Source organism: Vigna unguiculata, chromosome 10 (assembly GCF_004118075.2).
Source record: "Vigna unguiculata cultivar IT97K-499-35 chromosome 10, ASM411807v1, whole genome shotgun sequence".
NCBI lineage: Eukaryota > Viridiplantae > Streptophyta > Magnoliopsida > Fabales > Fabaceae > Vigna > Vigna unguiculata.
In genome coordinates, this window is record NC_040288.1 from 3,920,332 (window position 1) to 3,942,466 (window position 22,135).

Sequence of the window (22,135 nt, forward strand, 5' to 3'; positions counted from 1 at the left end):
TTTCATCCAAGTTTCCAAAATACATATACAATGACTACATTCATTATCCTTCGTCTACCTCAATCTAACTATCTCTATCTAAAATTATCTCAAAAATCCTGTTATGGCATTCTAACTTCTACATTTACAGCAACTATTTCTTCAATAGCAGATCGTAGTGCTGAATAACTTCATCGCGTTGGACATTCAACCAATAAGCATTTCGGAACTAACCGCGTTCGAAAAGGGGTTTTGGACGATAACCTACCGGCCAAATCTTCGTTGTGTGAATGGCCTTTAATCAACCAACAATTACGCCAACAAGAGTGCGCCCAAGTAATGCACCGAACGGTACCCACCACTTTCCGCGGAACCCGCCACCTCCAACAACCCAAACCACTCTCGAGAACTCCGCTATCCGCTTCCACTGCGACCCACAACACCAACCTTTATGGAAGGATAGCCTTTTGGGAAAGAAAAAACTCTTGCGATACAAATGCCTCTGTGCTTGTGTGACCTGCTCGAAGAAGAAAGAAGAAACTTGCGGGGAAGAAACGAGGAAAAACGAACCAACGCACTGTGTTTTTTAAAAATGTTTCTCCAATTCACCGCATGTGTACATGACGCAAATTCACCTGGGATGCTGCCTCCAATTACCGTTTTATTTAAAATTATTAAAATAATGGATGTCACATAGGCGGGTAAGATTGGGGTCAAATAACTGAGGCATTGTATCATTATCTTTTTTGATTATCATTACAATTGAACGTTGTGATTTCCAGGTGGGGAATGTATAAGTTTAGAGAGGAGGGGAGCTTGCTGCCAATGTTGTTAGGAACCTCACTGGAAGGTTTTAAGTTGATTATTTATATTTTTTCTTTTGGTTCTTTGCAATTTCTCATTCATTCTGTAATTTTGAGGTGCATCAATGCACGCCATTATGTCTCCTTAGTCTGAATATTGAGTTGGCTTGGTGGCTTGCATGGGTGTAGGATGTTTAATGTGTAACCCAAAAAAGATATTTCAGAACAATGTGGAGGAACTCAAGAGCACGAGTCTTGAATATAGGAGAGGAAAAGTTGAAGTCAAGAAGACATCGTAGTCTAGTTAGAGACGTGTCAAGCATAGAAAATGGATGTGTTTATGTTAGTTTCAGAATTGGCATAAAATATATTTTTTTAACTGGCATAAAAAGTATTTGCTGAACTAACGAAAGAAAAAGTAATTATAACAATTTTGTTCTACTTTTTGTAAAAAGAAAATTATGTTTTGAACTAGTTGACCAGGTGAAAGTATTTGGTGGAAATGACTACAATCAACAATTTATTTGAGAGAAAAAAAAGAAAAATTGTTGATCTAATAGTGTAGTTAGTGTTAGATTATGAATTCAAAATAAATCATAAGAAGCATCAAATTATCGATATAATATATTATTGTAATATTAAGAGTAATTCCTAATAACAAGAGCAGTATGCGGAAGCGTACCTGATGATCAGTAATTAAGAACAATATAGATAAAAGTGATACCTGATCTTCCAAATCGAATCAATGAAAGATTAGAAATTATTTACGTGTGAGACTATACTGCTCTCTTTCTGGTAGGTTTTTCTAGAGCGCATCTTACAAATATATTCTGACGTCGTCTCATAAAAAACTGATTAATGGGTATCAGTTTTATAACCTTACCAACAGAGACCAGGGACCTCTCAACAAGTTCCTGAATACTTAAGTCCATCACAGACCGTTCATTGAACAATCCAACCCATCACGGATCGTTCCTCAGAAACCTAATATATATTATCCATAAATTAATAACAATTGTGCAATATAATTGATATTTATAAATAATATTATTTATTTATTAATGTTAATCCACAATAATAATAAAATAGAGAATAATAATTTTATATAATAAAATTATATAAAATATAACAATCTCCCACTTGGATAACATTAATAAATAAATTAATTATATCAATTACAACATAAACACAAATACCAATTAAGAAATATAAGCATGAATCACAAAGATAATATCCGATAGGGATACATATCATATGCTTAGATTTCAAAAATAATGGATAATAAATAAAATAAAATAAAAACAAACATAATAAATATGTGATCCCAAAATGGTTCATGCATTTTATATGCCGAAAGAGATGCGATGAACATAACATCATTAATAAATTTACATCTCATGAAAACCATAATAATATAGGGTGTACATCTCAGACTCCCACTAACCCAATACATCAAAAGACTTAACCACAGCTATATGAGTTACATGATTTTGAAAAAAACTCCAATAGCTAAGCCTTTAGTTAGTGGATATGCGAACATATCTTATGTAGCAATATGTTCAATCCGAGTCTAAAAATCTAAAACTTTCTCTCTAACAAACATAAATTTTATATCAAGATGCTTTGAGCATTAGAACGTATGTTGTTTTGAGAGAAATCCAAGGCAGTAGTATTTCCACAATATATTACAAGTAGCTTAGAAATACTTTCAACCATTTGAAAGTCAAAAAACAAATTTTAGGCCACATATTTTGACAAGTGCTTCATAACAAGCAACATACTGCCTTTAGGAGCAGCTATAAGAGTTTGGTTAACCCTCTTCCAAGAAATAGCTTCTCCTTCCATCATAAAACCAAAGCCGAAAATAGATTTTCGGTTGTCAGGGCAACCATCAAAACCAGAATCAGAATAACTAATGACCTGAAGTTGATCAGACTTCTTATAGGTCAACATGTGATCCTTGGTTCCCTGCAAATATTTAAAGACTTTTTAGCGGCTTTCTAATGACCCAAACCTGGGTCGCTCAAGTATCTCCCTACATCATTAACAGCAAAAGCAATATCGGGACGAATACAAACTTGAGCACACATTAAACTATCAATAGCGGAAGCAATTATGGAACTTTTTCCAAGTCAACTCTATCATTATCTATTTGAGGACATTGACATAAGGAGTAAGAATGCATGTTAAACTTTGAGTACTTTATCAATGTATCCTCTCTGAAACAATCCAAGAATGCCACGTGACCTATATAAAAATATGAATGCCTAGAACAACAAAGGCATAGGTCCATCGTATCAAAGTGGCTATTTAACATAAATTTTGTCTCAGTCAAAAGTTTAACCCTACTATAAGCAGGAAGAATATTATCAACATATAAGACAATAATGATGAATTGACTCCCACTAGCCTTCAAGTAAATGCAATGATTTGTGGTATTTTCCTTGAAGCCAAAAAGAAGTGACCATCCGGCCAAATATCAAATGTCATTGTTTATAAGTTTGTCTAAGTCATAAATAGACTTCTTCAACCTGCAAACTAAATGCTCTTTACCTTATTTAACAAAAGCCATCAGGTTGAACCATATAGACTTCCTTATAGTGTTTTTTCAACAACATTAAACACACTTTATTTTAGTGTTCCCATTTCTTACGAGAAGCTATCTTGATAGTAATGAACTTAATAGTAATTAAGAGTAAAAGTGGGAGGCTCTTCTTCTCTCAAACACAAGTTCAATGATTCTGTCTGGTCCTCAAAATTTGTCTTGTTCAAAGTTTTGACCGAAGTCAATTGCATGGGCAAAAATCGATATCAAAATGACAAAGAAACATCTAATATGCACAACTATTGTGCAATAAAATTTAATGTTTCTGAATACATAGTCAAACATGCCTAGAATACCAAATTTCTCATCCACTATGATCCCGCCTAAGGGTCCCGAATCATAATAAATAAGAAATATAATTAAGAAATAAAAGACAATGCACAACTCATGTCATAAAGAAATCTAATACTGATAGGGTACAAGACAAATAATTGACATAAGATAAAATTCAAAGTACATCATATCCTCAAGAATTAAAATAACATATGAGCATGATTGACATTAATGTAATATAAAATTAACTAACACAAATTTCATATAACTAACACAAAATTTCATATAATTGTACTCACGATAGGTAAGTTCACAATCATATAAAATTATATCACCCATGCTTAAAAAAATATAATAAAATTATATTATGCATGAACAACCCGTTAAATAATAACATTTCCAAATAAGGGTCAAAAAATTAATTTCAAGTATAATATCACGTCACCAAAATAGTAGAGAACTTGTACAAAAATTTCATACCCAAAAGTCGAGAATATAATATATAAACTTAAGTTTTATTCATGAAATAATTAAAATTAAATTATTTCATTCACACAAAATCTTATACAACTGTGCCCACGATAGGTGAGATCACAATCATATAAAATTATATTATTCATGCTTAACCAAATATAATAAAATTATATAATGCATGAAATAATAATATTTAAAAGAAATATTTCGGCAATTTATACAACATAGTGACACGATTTTTCGACCACATGATCACCATCATGTGACGGTCAAAATCCAAAACAATTAAAATTGAAATGCATGAATATACATAAACACAACTGTTTAACATTTTTTCCAAACCATCTACTTAAAAGATGTCACTTGGAATATAAGGTCATAAAATGCTAAACATTTAATTTGCTCATAAAACACTAAACTATCATGAAATTAAATATTTATTTATTTACCAAAACCAAATATTTTTATAATAATAAAATAAATTGTTTATGCAATTCACATTCACCTAAAATTGGACTTTTATTTTTCGATCAAACCACTCAATTAGCCATAAAGGAACCTAATACAAGACAAGTGAAAATTAAAATGTCCCTAATTGAATTCCATTTGAAAAATGAAATTCAAACTCATGCACGGACATCCAATTGAACACTGGAATCAAATTTTAATCAAAATAAAAAATGTGGCAATAGATTTTACTTATGGGCATTATTAATTGCATTACTTAATTCAAAGACATTGCAATACTGGTGTGCAGCCGCAACTTCCAATGCATGAATTAAGTGTACACCAATTATTACCAAATGCTATCCATCCAAAATAAGCCACGCAACGTTTCAATTTTCCGTTCTGTTCACGGCTTTCTCATCCCAATTCCAATAATTTTGTTACATGGGAATAGAATAATAAAAAAAATTTCAATTCAATGGTCATGATTCCAAATCCAAATTCACATATTTTGCTTCCTTTTGCACTCTTATTCACATAATACAATTAACACATGTATTATAAGCAATAATCCATGTATCCAACAACTATATGGCACTTTATTTTCAACTCCCAAACAACACGCATGCATCATTTTAGTGCATCCAAAATATACACGAAACATGAATTTTAATTCCAGTAACAGAATATGTGCATGGGTCATATGGATTGCAAACCACATCGATAATTGCATCGACAGTAAAAAGATTTTCCCAAAACAAAAGCCATTCAAATAAGCAATTAAGAAACTTAAATACCCTAAATCTTAAAATCAAAATAGCATCTGTTAATGACCCATAAAGCAATACATTTATATGCAATTCACATAAGTCATCCAATTCAATTGCATCAATTCTAATAAATTAGCTTGCAGCTAATAGTGGCAATTGTAATAAAAATTCAATTAAAACCACATCAACAAGTCCCTTTCTCTCTCTCTTCCGCGAGCCACCATTGACGGCAAAATCCAATGCAAAACCATTAGCACGAGGACGAAAGTCTTTCCAATCACATGTATTCATGCTATGATAAAACCAAATCACAGCTTTCGTAACATCATCCAAAAACAATTTCTTAGTCACCAGAAAACTGAATTAATGCATAAGGTTCAAAGAAAATGAAATCTCTAAAATTCCATAATTAGGATACTGGAATTGCCACAAATTGGTAACCCAAGATGGATCTACGATGGTTGCACGGTGGCAGCGATTCAGCGATTGCGCCAAAGAAGACGAAGGAGCAGCGCCACCAAAGCAAGAAGAAGGGTGCCTCCGAAACAAACCATCTTGCCGGAACAGAGAACCCAAATCGCAAACTCCGAACGTTCCAACGCTAGCCACCGCGCCACCAGACCCATCGTTCCAGAAAACGAACGAGGACTGACATGACAGAAGCGCTTCGAGTCGCTGTCACAAACGCGACCGTGAGCTCTCCTGCGTTCACACAGCGCCACCATAGGCGACATTTGTGGCAACCAGAACAGTCACCACCGCGAGAGCATCCTCCATCATCGCAGCAACAATTGCGCACCTCCACCTTCACCAACGCACCATCAACGACGAAAAACAGCGCTAAGGTTGGAAGCTCCATCACGAATAGTACCTCCAATGCACAAAGAAGAAAATGTTCGAGATTGAAGGAGAGTGGTTCGAACAGATTTGAGTTTTGCAGATAGGGGATTTTTCCCAAATTAGGGCTCGGAAATTTTTTTTTTTTTGGATTGCAGTGTTTGAAAACTCACGAAAAAAGATGAAAGACAAATTTGGGAATTTTACCACAAAGTTTCAGAACTTAATTCTCAAACAAGAGGCGTATAAAGTCTTGAGAAAAAACAAATTAGGGTTTGAAACCTTTTAATCGGGAATACTAATTGGGATGAAACCCCTAAATTTTGAATTAGGGTTCGTCACAAAATTGGGAAAAAAGTAGATTAAAGTTGATGCAATTGGATACCATAGGTAATCATAATTCTAACATGCTCTGATACCAATTGTTAGATTATGAATTCAAAATAAATCATAAGAAGCATCAAATTATCGATATAATATATTATTGTAATATTAAGAGTAATTCCTAATAACAAGAGCAGTATGCGGAAGCGTACCTGATGATCAGTAATTAAGAACAATATAGATAAAAGTGATACCTGATCTTCCAAATCGAATCAATGAAAGATTAGAAATTATTTACGTGTGAGACTATACTGCTCTCTTTCTGGTAGGTTTTTCTAGAGCGCATCTTACAAATATATTCTGACGTCGTCTCATAAAAAACTGATTAATGGGTATCAGTTTTATAACCTTACCAACAGAGACCAGGGACCTCTCAACAAGTTCCTGAATACTTAAGTCCATCACAGACCGTTCATTGAACAATCCAACCCATCACGGATCGTTCCTCAGAAACCTAATATATATTATCCATAAATTAATAACAATTGTGCAATATAATTGATATTTATAAATAATATTATTTATTTATTAATGTTAATCCACAATAATAATAAAATAGAGAATAATAATTTTATATAATAAAATTATATAAAATATAACAGTTAGAACTAAAAATAAAAGTGCAAGTGAGATATTATAAAAATAAATAAATAAATAAAAGTATATATTTACAAATTTAAATAAAATCAAAAATCTAAACAAAAATAAATAAATAGACATTATAAATGATTAAGGGTGTATATTTGTATTTTTGTTTGGGGTCCAAACCCCTGTTAATTCTGCATAATTTTATGTCAAATGACTTTTTTTTTATATTTTATTTGGTCCAAAACATTGATTAATTTTAAAACAATTTCAAAATATTTGTCCATTCAACTAGACTTTTCGTTCATTAAAAGAAACTTACTTTTTTTTAACTATAATCCAAATACACTATAAATAATTGTATGACACAGATCCTCAAATAACAATCTTATTGGTTTGATAATGTATTGAAAAGCGTAGCAATCTATTATACAAGTAATAAAGGGATAAAAGTTAAGTATCCAATCTTATTATTAGATGCAATTGTATACTTTTACTTTTTGTTTTTTAAATAGAATTAAATACGTTTAACCATTTAAACAATTCCTACTTAGATAAAAAGGAGTCTACCTAAACTTATAGTAAAATGATGATATATGCTAAAATAGACTAATATTTTAGAGGCTATATTTTAAAATCCTATAAATATAATCAAGAACAAAAATATTAAATGGGCTAACATTTAAAGCATTAAAGTAACTTTACACTCAACTAATTCTTATATTTATCTCAGCAGCACAATGACCGAAAAACATCATCTACAGCTCTGACCATCATGATTATCAATTTACTTTAACCTGAAGAAGAATTAACGATTTCATTAAATAATAATTTTATGAATAAACATCAAAGAATTAAAAACAGACAGCAAAAGCCGATAGCAATTAATCCGATTACTTTATAAAAGCAAACAATTTCAGAATCGGTAAAAGTCAGAAAAAAAATAGAAGCACAATTCTTAGTGATATTATCGAGATTGGAGCAAAAGATACTGATTTAATTGAAAAGTTAATTTTGATGATTCATAAGGAAGGTATGACATGAGAAGCATAAACGTTCTCGTGATCATAAGGTGACTTACTAAAACATTACTATAAAGGATTTGTAAAAGAAAAATCTAGTGAATAAACTTAAGAAATGAGTTATAGTGATTATATAATGAACTTAAATTAGGTGTTTTTATTTTCAATCAAACATAATTTAAGTTGTTATTTTACTTTTCTTTATATTCTTGTAATACGGTGTTATGTGGTTTGAGTGTTATGTGGTTTGGGTGTTATGTAGTTTGGGTTAAATCCTTCTTTGAAAAGTGCAAGTATATTTGAGGTTAAATGGTATGAGAGGATAGTTTATGTGTTGTACAAATTTTCACATAGTATTATTTTTAGTTTTCATTAGACAATTGTAGCAATTTTTCTTTGGTTTTGAGACTTTTACGTTATATTCTTGTGTTTCTTTTTTTTTTTTATCTTATCTATTGTTAATAGGGTGATTTTGGGGTAAAGACAATAATGTTTTTCATTGATGATGTATTTTTTCCAATAGTAAGAATATTTGGTATCTCTTCAACAACCAACAAAACATTAGTAGTGACAATTAAATGAGGGAGTAGGAATGTCAACAAGGTGAGTAATGTACGGGTAGTAATTCTCTCGTACCCTAGCTATTGGATAAATATATGCCTCGTACATGTCCTCACTGCATGTATTTTTTTATGCGGGTACCCGCATATTTTTTTAATATCCACCAATATTTGCGGATACCCGTGGGTATTTAAGAAAAAAAAAATAATATTTAAAAATATATTTTAACCATAAATTCAAATAAAATAAAATACATAACATTCATACATTCAAACAAAGTCAAAATAACCTATTTAAATAGTGTTTAAATGACAATTTACAAAGAAAGAGAAGGTTAAATGACAATTTACAAATAAAAAAGGTTATATTTTAAAACCAATTAATAAAACTAACTCATTCAAAATCAATGTGTTAATATTTTAAACATGTTTTTTGCAAAAATTAGAGTATAACAGGTACGAGTATTCATGGGTATGAATACTATAATATCCGTACTCCTCCCGTTAACATGCGAGTATAAAAAATACCCGTACCCGTTACCTGTGAGTATCCATTTACAATACTCATTTCCTACTTGTTGCGGGTTTTATATGCAGGTACCATAAATACGAATTTTTTTGACATCCCTATGAGAGAGAATGTATTAGTCATGAGTAGGAATTCAACCTCAATTTGTTTAAAGCCTAAATCTTAAATCCTAAAATTCTAAATCTAAAATAATAAACTATCAGACATGAAGTATTTGTATAGTCATTCCCTATGATTTTAAGTACATTTCACAAATATCTTGATGCACTTTGAGTAGATTGTGTTGAACTTTCTCATCATCTAAATATTTAAATAAGGAGGAAAATCTCTTCTAAAGAGTTTTTCATTGAACAAGGTGAACAACTGATTTTTTATTTATATTCTTTTAGTTTTCGGTCAATTACTTGGTAATATGTTATTGGTTAGGTATTCAATGATGGGTGTCATCCATGCTTATCTGCCTAAATCAATTTGTAAACACTAGTGCAATTTTGCCATTTTAACTCGCATTATAGGCCTCGATTATCACTTAACTGAAGCATAAAATGGTGCAGTGACATTTTTGCAAATTTTTCCAACTTTTATGTCTCGGTTCAACATATACCTGAAGTAGAAAACAACTTTCTACTTCGATTCTCAGAAAATCGGTGCCAAAAGGTCTTATATGCCTCGGTTTTGAAGACCCGAAGCCTAAAAATTGGCTAATATTTCAAAAATGCCATTGGGGCAGTGATATTTGGCCTCGGGTGAAATTGGACCGGTGCCAAAAGTTGTTTTCTACCTCAGTTCAAAATTGAACCGAGGCTATAAGGTTCGTTAGGGTTCAAAAATCGCTAATCACTTTTCTTCTTCTTCTTCCTCGCAAGCCCATTCTCTCTTTGGAAAACAGTTTTGGCCACCCACCCACCCACCTCCTCTGTTGTTGTTGTTGCGCTCCAGCCACTCGCAAGTACTTGATGTTTGACTCATTTGCATTCTAGCTTGGTGAAGTGCGATTTGGGGCTTGCGAATTGGGAGTGAGTTCATTGTGTTGCAGGTGCGTGGTAGAATTGAGTTGTGCGTGGGTGGAGATCTATCGTTGATGATGGCAAGACGTGTAGGTGGCAGTAGCATGAAAAAACTCGTTGTTGCGATGAAGGTAGGTTCACGATTTGGGGGAGGAGGCATGATTTAGGGTTTGTTTTGTTCGCATTTTCATGCATGAATAACATGGAGGTTCCATGGTGGTGGCATAATTCATGAATTACTCTTATGGTGAAGGACAAGATTACAGTGGTTGCGGATCTTTGGTGGTGAGTTTTGGACATCGCGGTGGCTAACAGAGATGCGGTGGAACCATGGTGGTTGCCTAGGGTTTATGGTGGAGAAGATGGAATGCAAAAAGGCACATATGACCTCAGTTCTCAGCAGAACCGAGGTAGAATATGGAGTTTTTGCTTCAATTGAGACCCGAGGGAAAAAGTTGACCTTTTTTGGCCTCATCATAATATGTCTCAGTTTTAGAACCGGGACAAAATGACAAAAACAACCGTTGTCAAAAGCTTTTCTTGCCCTAGTGAAAATATTATTATGGTCTCAACTTGGTGACTAAACTTCTTTGATATTGTTAAAACTCCTCGTAGAGATGATTTCACATTTATCAATTAGTTTTTATTATATATTATGTTATCATAATATAATAAGAAGAAAAAAATCACTTACATAAAAAGCATATTTTTAGAATTTATCTTCATGTTATGTCTTCAAAACTTGACAAAAACTTTATCTATCGATTTAAGATAACCTTTAGTAATAGTTAATTTGATAATTATGTCGTTAACATAAACGTAAACTTTCATTATATTATTCATGGTACATAAAGACTTTGATTATATAAGTATAAATATGTTATCCTTAAATTTTATTAGTTTACATCTTTTAGTTTGAAAGGTGTAATTATGTACTAGTAATTAACTTGGCATGTGAATGTATATTTATACAATATTCTCTTAAATAAAAATGTGTATTTATATAACTTGCCAACCTCTATTATTAAAAGATAAATATAAAAAAATATCTTTACTACTTACTTGTTATTCTTTAAATTCACAAGTAATTATAATTAATTCTAAGTATATATACACAAAAAAAAAACTTTAAATAACAAGCAAAATCAATTTTAGATACTAGTAACTAATTTATATATCAATTCACTAGTGTAAAACAGACATTTTAGAACAAGATATTAAATTGATTGTATAGGAACCAATGTAATAAACAAGGCAGTGGCAATTTTATAAATATTGTGAAGTATATTAGATCGGTTGTGCTGAGAATCGATCTAATATTAGATCGATTATGTGGGGAATTGATCTAATATGTCATTTTTAAATTCAAAATTCAAAATCAAGATAACATATTAGATTGATTCCCCACATAACCGATCTAATATGCATTCTTTTCTAAAGTGCGAACCCCCTATTCTTCTTCCATCTCGTGCCTTCCCCATTGTTCCAATTTTTCTTCTTTCCCCTCATGCCATCGAAGCTTCCTGTGTGGAATGTTTATTGTCGTCGCACCACAAACCATTGTCATCGTCACTGATAACGTTGAACCACCAACGTTGAAGCTTCATTGTCGTTGCCACTCTTTGCTCCACGCTCCACGCACCACGCAACACGAAACAACAAGACAACCATTCAAGCTCCTACCGATATTTTGAAGGCCTTCCACCCATTGTAGATGTTAGCTACTATCGTCGCGCCTTTGTCATCATCTCCATTGGAAGATTATGTCTTCTTCGTAGCAATTCCTCCACCAAGTCGCCACAAAGTCACCACTGCTTGCTAACTCTTTTATGACTAGTGTCATCACCACCATTATTGCTTTGATAATGGTTAGTTCCTATGCTACTCCAAACTTCATTTAAGTTGAGGTGTGTCAACACTCAATTTCGTCCGCACGAATAAAATTGTTTCTAGAAATATTCAAAAATAAAGTGTTAAATTAAAAAGAGAAGGTAAAAATAAATTATTTAAAAAATTAAAAAATTAATTAATAAAAGTTTCTTTAATTTATGTTTTTTAAGAGTTGAGTAAAATAATATATTTTTTTTAAATAATAAAATAAAAAAGATAATTTCGTTTTTTTAATCAATTAATAAAATTAAAAAATTGAAAATAGAAATGGTTTGCAGGATTGGAAGGAACAATTTTTTTTATTCGTATCTCAACTTCTACTTCAACTCCTAACTTCATTTGCACATATTGCACACATCGTGGTAAAAGAAAAGAAACGGAAACCACTCACAAAGAAAAATCATACAATCATTGCTACAACTCTGATTTTCAATTCAACACTAGCTTCAACCCATTCAACCATCCTTCACGCATCATCATCAGAACCAATCCTAAATTCCAACATTTTAGTCCATCATCAACCACCAGCATCAATCTCTCAACGATTTTGGGAGTTCACTTTCGGGCATTTGTGGTGATTGACGAAAATTGCTTTCTCCTTCCGTTGTCGACATTGGTGCCTCCATTCTTGTCTCAGGCGGATTTTGTTTCCTTCAAGGTACTTTTCCTCATGTTTGTTGGTTTAGTATGATTCTCTTGTTGAGTGTTAATGGGTTCACAAGAATACACATAGGGATGTTTTTATTTTATTTTATTTATCTGCTTTGATGGATGCAGTTTTGAGTTCTGATTTATTTTGTGAAGACCTTAGGTTTTAATTATGCCAACTATTTCATTTTTCTTGAATGGGGTATTTTCTAAGGACACGATGATGCACTTTTCGCTTTGATAAATATAGTGGTGTTTTATTGTTGGTGTTGGATTAGAAATATTTGGTTCATTTCGAATTTTGAATTTGAAGACTTATTCTATATAATATTGTCTGTTGCATTGAGATTCAGTTTTTGAAATTTGGGGTCTATATTGTTTTTAGAGTGATTAGTGGTACTTGTGCTTTAAACATTGGTCTAATGTTGTAGTTGAATTCAAGGCTTGATTTGATTTAATTAAAACTTGGTTTGGATAGCAGAGGTTCAGGGTGTTTCAAGATTTAAAGTTTTAAGTAACCACCGGATGTGTTCAAATAAATTAATTTATAGATTTCACATGTTTAAAAAAAATATAATGTAGTATATTCCAATTCATGCAAAAATGGTGGAGGTGGGACCTGTGTTTCTTTTAAGCATTGAATGATAATTTGGAATCATGCGTGGGTTTTTTTTAGTGTTTTAAAGCTTCACTACTTTCTATTCACATGTCTATTAGTGTTTCTTATTAGTGTATGTGATAGAATGGTGCAGGAGACCAAAATCTTGCCACTAGTTAGTCATTATTATTCTTTTGCACCCTATAATTGTTTTTATATTTCCATTGGGTTACTAATTCTTTTTTCTTCACGCACTTCCATAATTAATTGGCGCACCCTTTTTTTCAATTAGGGTTAGAAAGTTTCATTTTTCTTCACGCACCTCCATAATTAATTCGCGCACCCTTGTTTTAATTAGGGTTAGCATATTTATTTTTCTTCACGCACCTCCATAATTTAATTTGTGCACCCTTACTTTTAATTTGGATTCTGTTTATTAATTTACTTTATGCACTCCCTAATGTAATAATTCCACATCCATTACATTAAGTTTTATTTTACCTAATGTACCCGCATTTTCACTAAGCACACCCCCCACTCCTTTAATTTCCTTTTTAGGCTAGGATGAGTTTACTTTCTGCACCATGTGTTTCTCTTTATGCACCTCGTTTCCATATTTGTAGTTTTTCTCATTACACTCACATACTCACTTATGCACTCGTATTTTCTATTTCTAGTTTTACCGTTTTTTAATTAAATCTCACATTTCAATCACATCATTTTCAAAAATAATAAAAGTATTTTAAAATTGAAATAAAAATTAAAATATAATTTTTTAAAATCATAAAAATACAAAATAAATAAAATTTAAAGTTATTTTCTTTATTTTATCTTTTAGTGTCTAATCGACCGTTCGCGTCGCACGACACTTTCTTTTAAAATATAAAGATAAAAAATGTTTTTTTGGTATTTAATCGACCACTCGCGTCACACAACACTTCTTTTTTAAATATAAAAATTATAAATTGTTTTGGTGTCTAATCGACCACTCGCGTCGCACGATATTTCTTTTTTTAAAAAAATACAAAAATTATAGAAATAGTTTTGGTGTCTAATTGACCGCTCGCATCACACGACACTCCTTTTGAAAAATACAAAATATAAAAAATGTTTTTTGTGTCAACCCGGCCGCACGTGTCGCATGACACTTATTTTCATAAATGTCAAAAGACAACTTTAAAAAGTTAAATAGTCTAATCAAGTTTTACAAAGAACTACATAGCCCTGATTTCTCATTTTTATTGAGAATACGTAGGACCAAGGTTTAACCCTTGTTAGGTCCCTTTCACTCAAAATATATATTTGTTCATTTTATTTTCTTATTTTTGGGAAAAATAAATATTATAAAATAAACACATATCCTTTGCAAATTTAATTAAAGGTACCGTCTTTGGGCGGGCGCTGTAGGGTGTTAATACCTTCCCTACGCGTAACCGACTCTCGGATCCTAAATTTGGTTTTTGCTGACTTTATTTTATTTTTATGGTTTTCCATAGTTTTCTATAATAAACTGTGGTGGCGACTTCAAATATTTTTTTCAAATGAATTTATTTTTATTTCGCTGTCCCGTCGCGATTTAGGTTGCGACAGATGGCGACTTCACTAGGGATACTAGAGAGTCAAGGCTATTTAATCGAATATGCGAAAGCGATGTGTTTAATTTAAATGTTTTGTTTTTCCCTTCTCGATTTATGTATATTATATATTCTTGTTGATGTATGACATATTTGTGGATATTGAATCTCAGGGTAGAAAACATGTTTTTTGTATGGATCTTTTTGTTTTGCAGGTGGGGGTTTAGGTTTGCATTTTTCTCCCTTCACACACTCACCTTATATTTTGTACATGACACGAGTGCGACCCTATACCCGGCTCTGAGTAGCATAGAATTAGAAGGGGATTGTGTAGCAGTGCCACAGTGGATGTACTTCCCAAGTGGTCATTCTGAGAACCCCAGTTAAAGTCTGTTTGCTTCATTTGATACTCTCACATCGTGTTGTTTACTAACTATTATGAGAAATGTTGTGAAGTGGGTCATAGCTCTAGTAATCTTTTATCCTTAGAAAATAAGAGACTATCCTGGTGAGCGCATGTACCTACCTTAATCCTATGAGGCGCTTAAACCTTATAAGGCACAAAGGGAGATGTGTATTCCTATAATTCCTATTTTGTTTTTTTATTTGTATTTCATTCTTTGTGTTTCTCTTTTTTGGGTTGTAATAAGTTATGTAAATTATCAATAACATCATGTAGTCTGTAATTTTTTCTTTTTCTTGTACATTTTCATTGTACTCATTCTAGATAGAAAATTATAAAGATGTGTCAGTTCCTTGGGGAAGAAAGGAAATTAATAGGGAATATGGAGTTGGAGAGCATTATGGTTCAGAGTCACTAAAAAAGAAGTAGTCAATTAGAGCAAAGGAAGGCAACTTGACTTATCTTCGAGAGTTGGTGGGGAAGATGAAGACTATCTAGAGGAACAATTTTTGAAGGAAATATGAGAATTTACTGAATCTTCTAGAGATTGATACTGAGGTTCCAGCTATTACTGCTTTGGTCCAATACTATGATTCGCCACTCTGGTGCTTCACCTTTAAGGATTTTCAAAATGCCGACAGTAGAGGAATTTGGGGATATTATATGCCTACAATTAGAAGGCAAAGTTCCTTACAAGCACACAACGCACAATACATCTATTTCGACACTAGCATGAATCTTGAAAGTACACCGTGTAGAGTTAGAAGGAAAAATGATTACAAAGGGGACTGTCAAAGGCATTCCTCAAGGGTTTCTAGAAGGGCATATGCGCCAACTGGTTGATAAAGACATGTGGGAAATCTTCGTGGATGTACTAACACTCATTCTTTATGGCGTTATGATTTTCCCAAGCATCGATAATTTTGTTGATTTCTCAGCCATTAATGTTTTCATAGCATATAAAATCAATGCAGAAAATCCACTCACAACAATCTTAGCTGATGTTTATGGAAATTTTAATAATGTGTTATGAATCTAAGAATAAGAAGTTGTCATGTTGCTTGCCAATATTATATAAATGGTCTATTTCTCATGTTAGTCCAAATTACAAGCCAACTACTAAAGGAGCACAGGAATGAGCGTGTTTTTTTGCTAAATTACATTATCGAAAGATCAAACGAGAGGTGTCCTAGTAGCAGAGATCACATATCATATATTGTGGGGAGTACCCAAATGTACCTCTTATAGAAACCAAATATTGTGTTAATTATAATCAAATATTAGCACAAAGACAATTTGGGTATCCTATACGAGGTGTACCAAATCTAGAATCTTTAGTTGTTGTGTGGAATTGCTATGAAGAAAGGACATCTAATGATTTACGCCGGCGAATTAGAAGTGCTTGGGGCAGTGTGGTGCATGCAGAAAAAGACTTAAGGTTGTGGGTAGTAAATGAGAAGACGTTTTATCAACAATGAGTAATTGATAAGGTTAGAGTGGTGAAGCTACCGTTTAGACCAATTGCCTTCATGCCAGAACAACAAGATCTAGAGAGTGAGGAAGTAAAAACCCTTAAGGAAGAAATAGAAAAGATGAAGCAGAAAAATGTTAAGCTTGTTAATGATCTTCAAAAAGCTCATCATGAATATGTAGATCTCAAACATGACAATGAAGCCAGGATCAGAACTTTTGATGTATTAATAAAGAAGTAGAAAGAGGAAATAAACCATCACTTCAAAGTACAACGGGATCTTGAAGCAACTAATAAAGAGCTAGCTTTGAGAGGCAAAGAGAAGAAAGCGGTGACATTGTCTGAACATGAGAAGATTGCATTATGTGAAGAATTGGCAACAGACAAAAGGGAGGCCTTAAACAAGCTGCGTAACGCACAAGTTAGGATTAAGGAGATGGAACAACAGAAAGAAAAAATGACAACAACTTATGAGGCAAAGCTAGAATAAGAGCGTTGGTATAGAGCGGAGTTAGAAAATGACATACAATACAGGAAAAGAGAGTTCGAGAGACAGATGAAGGATATAGTATTGGCCTATGAAGCAAAAGGGGTTGAAAAGAGTTGGTACCGGGTAGAGTCGGAGGAGGAAAATCAGAGATTGAGAACTGAATGTGCTGAGTTAAGGGAAACTGCAAAGCATTGGAGAGGATGTTTTTCAAAGTTAGCAGTTATGGCTAACAGAGCAATTGAAGATGTACCCAAGATGTTAATTGATGCTGAGATTACAATGCCTATATTCAATCCACCAAAAGCAATTGAGGATTTCCTCGGTTACTACAGGAAGCTAGTAGGGGAAATGAAGAACATAGTGGCTAGAGCTCAAAATTGATGTTTATGCTTTCTTTATGTTTTTTGTTATTCTAAACTTCTGAACACTGTGGATTTTCTGATATATCGACTACTTCATTACGTGTTAATTTCCATTATCACTCACAAATGTTATTCGCACAACTTTATAGTTTCTAGTTAGAATGTTTGCATTTGCATTTGTCTTTTCTTTTCCTTTTTCGCACTTCTCATTTCATTTGAATTAAACAGAAGAGTGACAGTAAGTGAATACGGTAAAATTTTCGAGACACCCTTATAGCACTCGGGCAAATTCCAAAACAATGGAGGATTGGAAAAATGCGCATGAGGAAGTGAAGGAAGAAATTAGCCAGGTGAAGGGTGAAATTAGCCAAATGAAGGATCAAATGGGTTAGATCTTGGAGGCATTGAGGGCTATGAAGAGTTCAGGAGAAAGTTCAGTGATTGACGGTGGTACTTCCTACCCTCCAGGCTTTCATCCTCATGTATCAAGTGGGCATACGGTTTACCCACCACATCATCAAGTGAGTCAAGGGACATCATCTCAAGCTTTTCCACCTTATGGCTTACCCCCGGGTTACACCTCCAATGGCAGAGTATGTAGAGCAAGTTAAGAATCCATTTTCTGGTGGTAATACAAGCATACATGTTTCATTACCTAACGAGCAATTCCAAGTGTCAACTAGGATGGTTGATTTTAGGAACCAGGTACGCCTAGGAGAAAATGTGGTTGGAATCACAACCTATATAGATCCTAATGTATCGAGCCGTTAACTGCTAAACTTTCTCCAGAACTCTTCCTATCCCTCACTGCCTCCAAGATCTGAGCCATTTGATCCTTCATTTGGATAATTTCACCCTTCACCTGGCTAATTTCTTCCTTCACTTCCTCGTGCGCATTTTCCCAATCCTCCATTGTTTTGGAATTTGCCCGAGTCCTATAAGGGTGTCTAAGAAATTTTGCCATATTCACTTACTATCACTCTTTTGCTTAATTCAAATGAAATGAGAAGTGCGAAAAAGGAAAAGAAAAGACAAATGCAAATGCAAACATTCTAGCTATAAACTATAAAGTTGTGCGAATAACATTTGTGAGTAATAATGGAAATTAACACGTAATGAAGTAGTCGATACATAAGAAAATCCATAGTGTTCAGAAGTTCATAATAACAAAAAACATAAAGAAAGCATAAACATCAATTTCGAGCTCTAGCCACTATGTTCTTCATTTCGCCTACTAGCTTCCTACAATAACCGAGGAAATCTTCAATTGTTTTTGGTGGATTGAATATAGGCATTGCAATCTCAGCATCAGTTAACATCTTGGGTACATCTTCAATTTCTCCTTTACCATAGCTGCTAACCTTGAAAAACATCCTCTACAATGCTCTGCAACTTCCTTTAACTCAGCACATTCCATTCTCAATCTCTGATTTTCCTCCTCCGACTCTACCCGGTACCAACTCTCTTCAGCTACTTTTGCTTCATAGGCCGATACCGTATCCTTCATCTGTCTCTCGAACTCTCTTTTCCTGTATTGTATATCATTTTCTAACTCCGCTCTATACCAACGCTCTTCTTCTAGCTTTGCCTCATAAGTTGTTGTCATTTTTTCTTTCTATTGTTCAATCTCTTTAATCCTAACTTGTGCATTACGCAGCTTTTTAATGCCTCCCTTTTGTCTTTTGCCAATTCTTCACATAATGCAATCTTCTCATGTTCAGACAATGTCACCGCTTTCTTCTCTTTGCCTCTTAAAGCTAGCTCTTTATTAGTTGCTTCAAGATCCCGTTGTACTCTGAAGTGATGGTTTATTTCCTCTCTCTACTTCTTTATTAATACATCACAAGTTCTAATCATGGCTTCATTGTCATGTTTGAGATCTATATATTCATGATGAGCTTTTTGAAGATCATTAACAAGCTTAACATTTTTCTGCTTCATCTTTTCTATTTCTTCCTTAAGGGTTTTTACTTCCTCAATCTCCAGATCTTGTTGTTCTGGCATGAAGGCAACTGGTCTGAACGGTAGCTTCTCCACTTTAACCTTATCAATTACTCATTGTTGATAAGATGTCTTCTCATTTACTACCCACGACCTTAAGTCTTTTTCTACCGCACCACACTGCCCCAAGCACTTCTAATCCGTTGGCGTAAATCATTAGATGTCCCTTCTTCATAGCAATTTCACACAACAACTAAAGATTCTAAATTTGGTGCACCTCGTATAGGATACCCAAATTGTCTTTGTGCTAATATTAGATTATAATTAACACAATATTTTGTTCCTATAAGAGGTACATTTGGGTACTCCCCACAATATATGATATGTGATCTCTACTGCTAGGACACCTCCCGTTTGATCTTTCCATTATGTAATTTAGCAAAAAAAAACACTCATTCTTATGCTCCTTTAGTAGTTGGCTTTTAATTTGGATTGACATGAGAAATAAACCATTTATATAATACTGGCAAGCAACATGATAACTTCTTCTTCTTAGATTCATAACAAATATTAAAATTTCCATAAACATCAGCTAAGATTGTTGTGACTGGATTTTCTGCATTGATTTTATATGCTATGAAAACATTAATGGCTGAGAAATCAACAAAATTATCGATGCTTGGGAAAATCATAACGCCATAAAGAATGAGTGTCAGTACATCCATGAAGGTTTCCCCCATGTCTTTATCAGCCAATTGGCGTAGATGCCCTTCTAGAAACCCTTGAGGAATGCCTTTGACAGTTCCCTTTGTAATCATTTTTCCTTCTAACTCTACAAGGTGTACTTTCAAGATTCATGCTAGTGTCGAAATAGATGTATTGTGCGTTGTATGCTTGTAAGGAACTTTGCCTGCTAATGGTAGGTCTAGAATATCCCCAAATTCCTCTACTATCGGCACTAATTGAAAATCCTTGAAGGTGAAGTACCAAAGTGGCGGATCATAATATTGGACCAAAGCAGTAATAGCTGGAACCTAAGTATCAATCTCTAGAAGATTCAGTAAATTCTCATATTTCCTTCGAAAATTGTTCCTCTGGATAGTCTTCATCTTCCCCACCAACTCTCGAAGATAAGTCAAGTTGCCTTCCTTTGCTCTAAATGACTACTTCTTTTTTTAGTGACTCTGAACCAGAATGCTCTCCAACTCCAGATTCCTTATTAATTTCCATTCTTCCCCAAGGAAATGACACATCTTTATAATTTTCTATCTAGAATGAGTACAATGAAAATGTCTAAGAAAAAGAAAAAATTACAGACTACATGATGTTATGGATAATTTACATAACTTATTACAACCCAAAAAAAGAGAAACACAAAGAATGAAATACAAATAAAAAAAAACAAAATAGGAATTATATGAATACACATCTCCCTTTGTGCCTTATAAGGTTTAAGCGCGTCATAGGATTAAGGTAGGTACATGCACTCACCAGGATAGTCTCTTATTTCCTAAGGATAAAAGGTCACTAGAGTTATGGCTCACTTCACGACATTTCTCATAATAGTTGGTAAACAACACGATGTGAGAGTATCAAATGAAGCAAACAGACTCTAACTGGGGTTCTCACATTGACCACTTGGGAAGTACATTCACTGTGGCACTGCTACACAATCCCTTCCTAATTCTATGCTACTCAGACCCGGGTATAGGGTCGCACTCATGTCATGTACAAAATATAAGGTGAGTGTGTGAAGGCAGAAAAATGCAAACCTAAACCCCCACCTGAAAAACAAAAAGATCCATACAAAAAACATGTTTTCTACCCTAAGATTCAATATCCACAAATATGTCATACACCAACAAGAATATATAATATACATAAATCGAGAAGGGAAAAACAAAACATCTAAATTAAACACATCGCTTTCGCATATTCGATTAAATAGGCTTGACTCTCTAGTATCCCTAGTGAAGTCGCCATCTGTCGCAACCTAAATCGCGACGGGACAGCGAAATAAAAATAAATTCATTTGAAAAAAATATTTGAAGTCGCCACCACAGTTTATTATAGAAAACTATGGAAAACCATAAAAATAAAATAAAGTCAGCAAAAACCAAATTTAGGATCCGAGAGTCGGTTACGCGTAGGGAAGGTATTAACACCCTACAGCGCCCGCCCAAAGACGGTACCTTTAATTAAATTTGCAAAGGATATGTGTTTATTTTATAATATTTATTTTTCCCAAAAATAAGAAAATAAAATGAACAAATATATATTTTGAGTGAAAGGGACCTAACAAGGGTTAAACCTTGGTCCTACGTATTCTCAATAAAAATGAGAAATCAGGGCTATGTAGTTCTTTGTAAAACTTGATTAGACTATTTAACTTTTTAAAGTTGTCTTTTGACATTTATGAAAATAAGTGTCATGCGACACGTGCGGCCGGGTTGACACAAAAAACATTTTTTATATTTTGTATT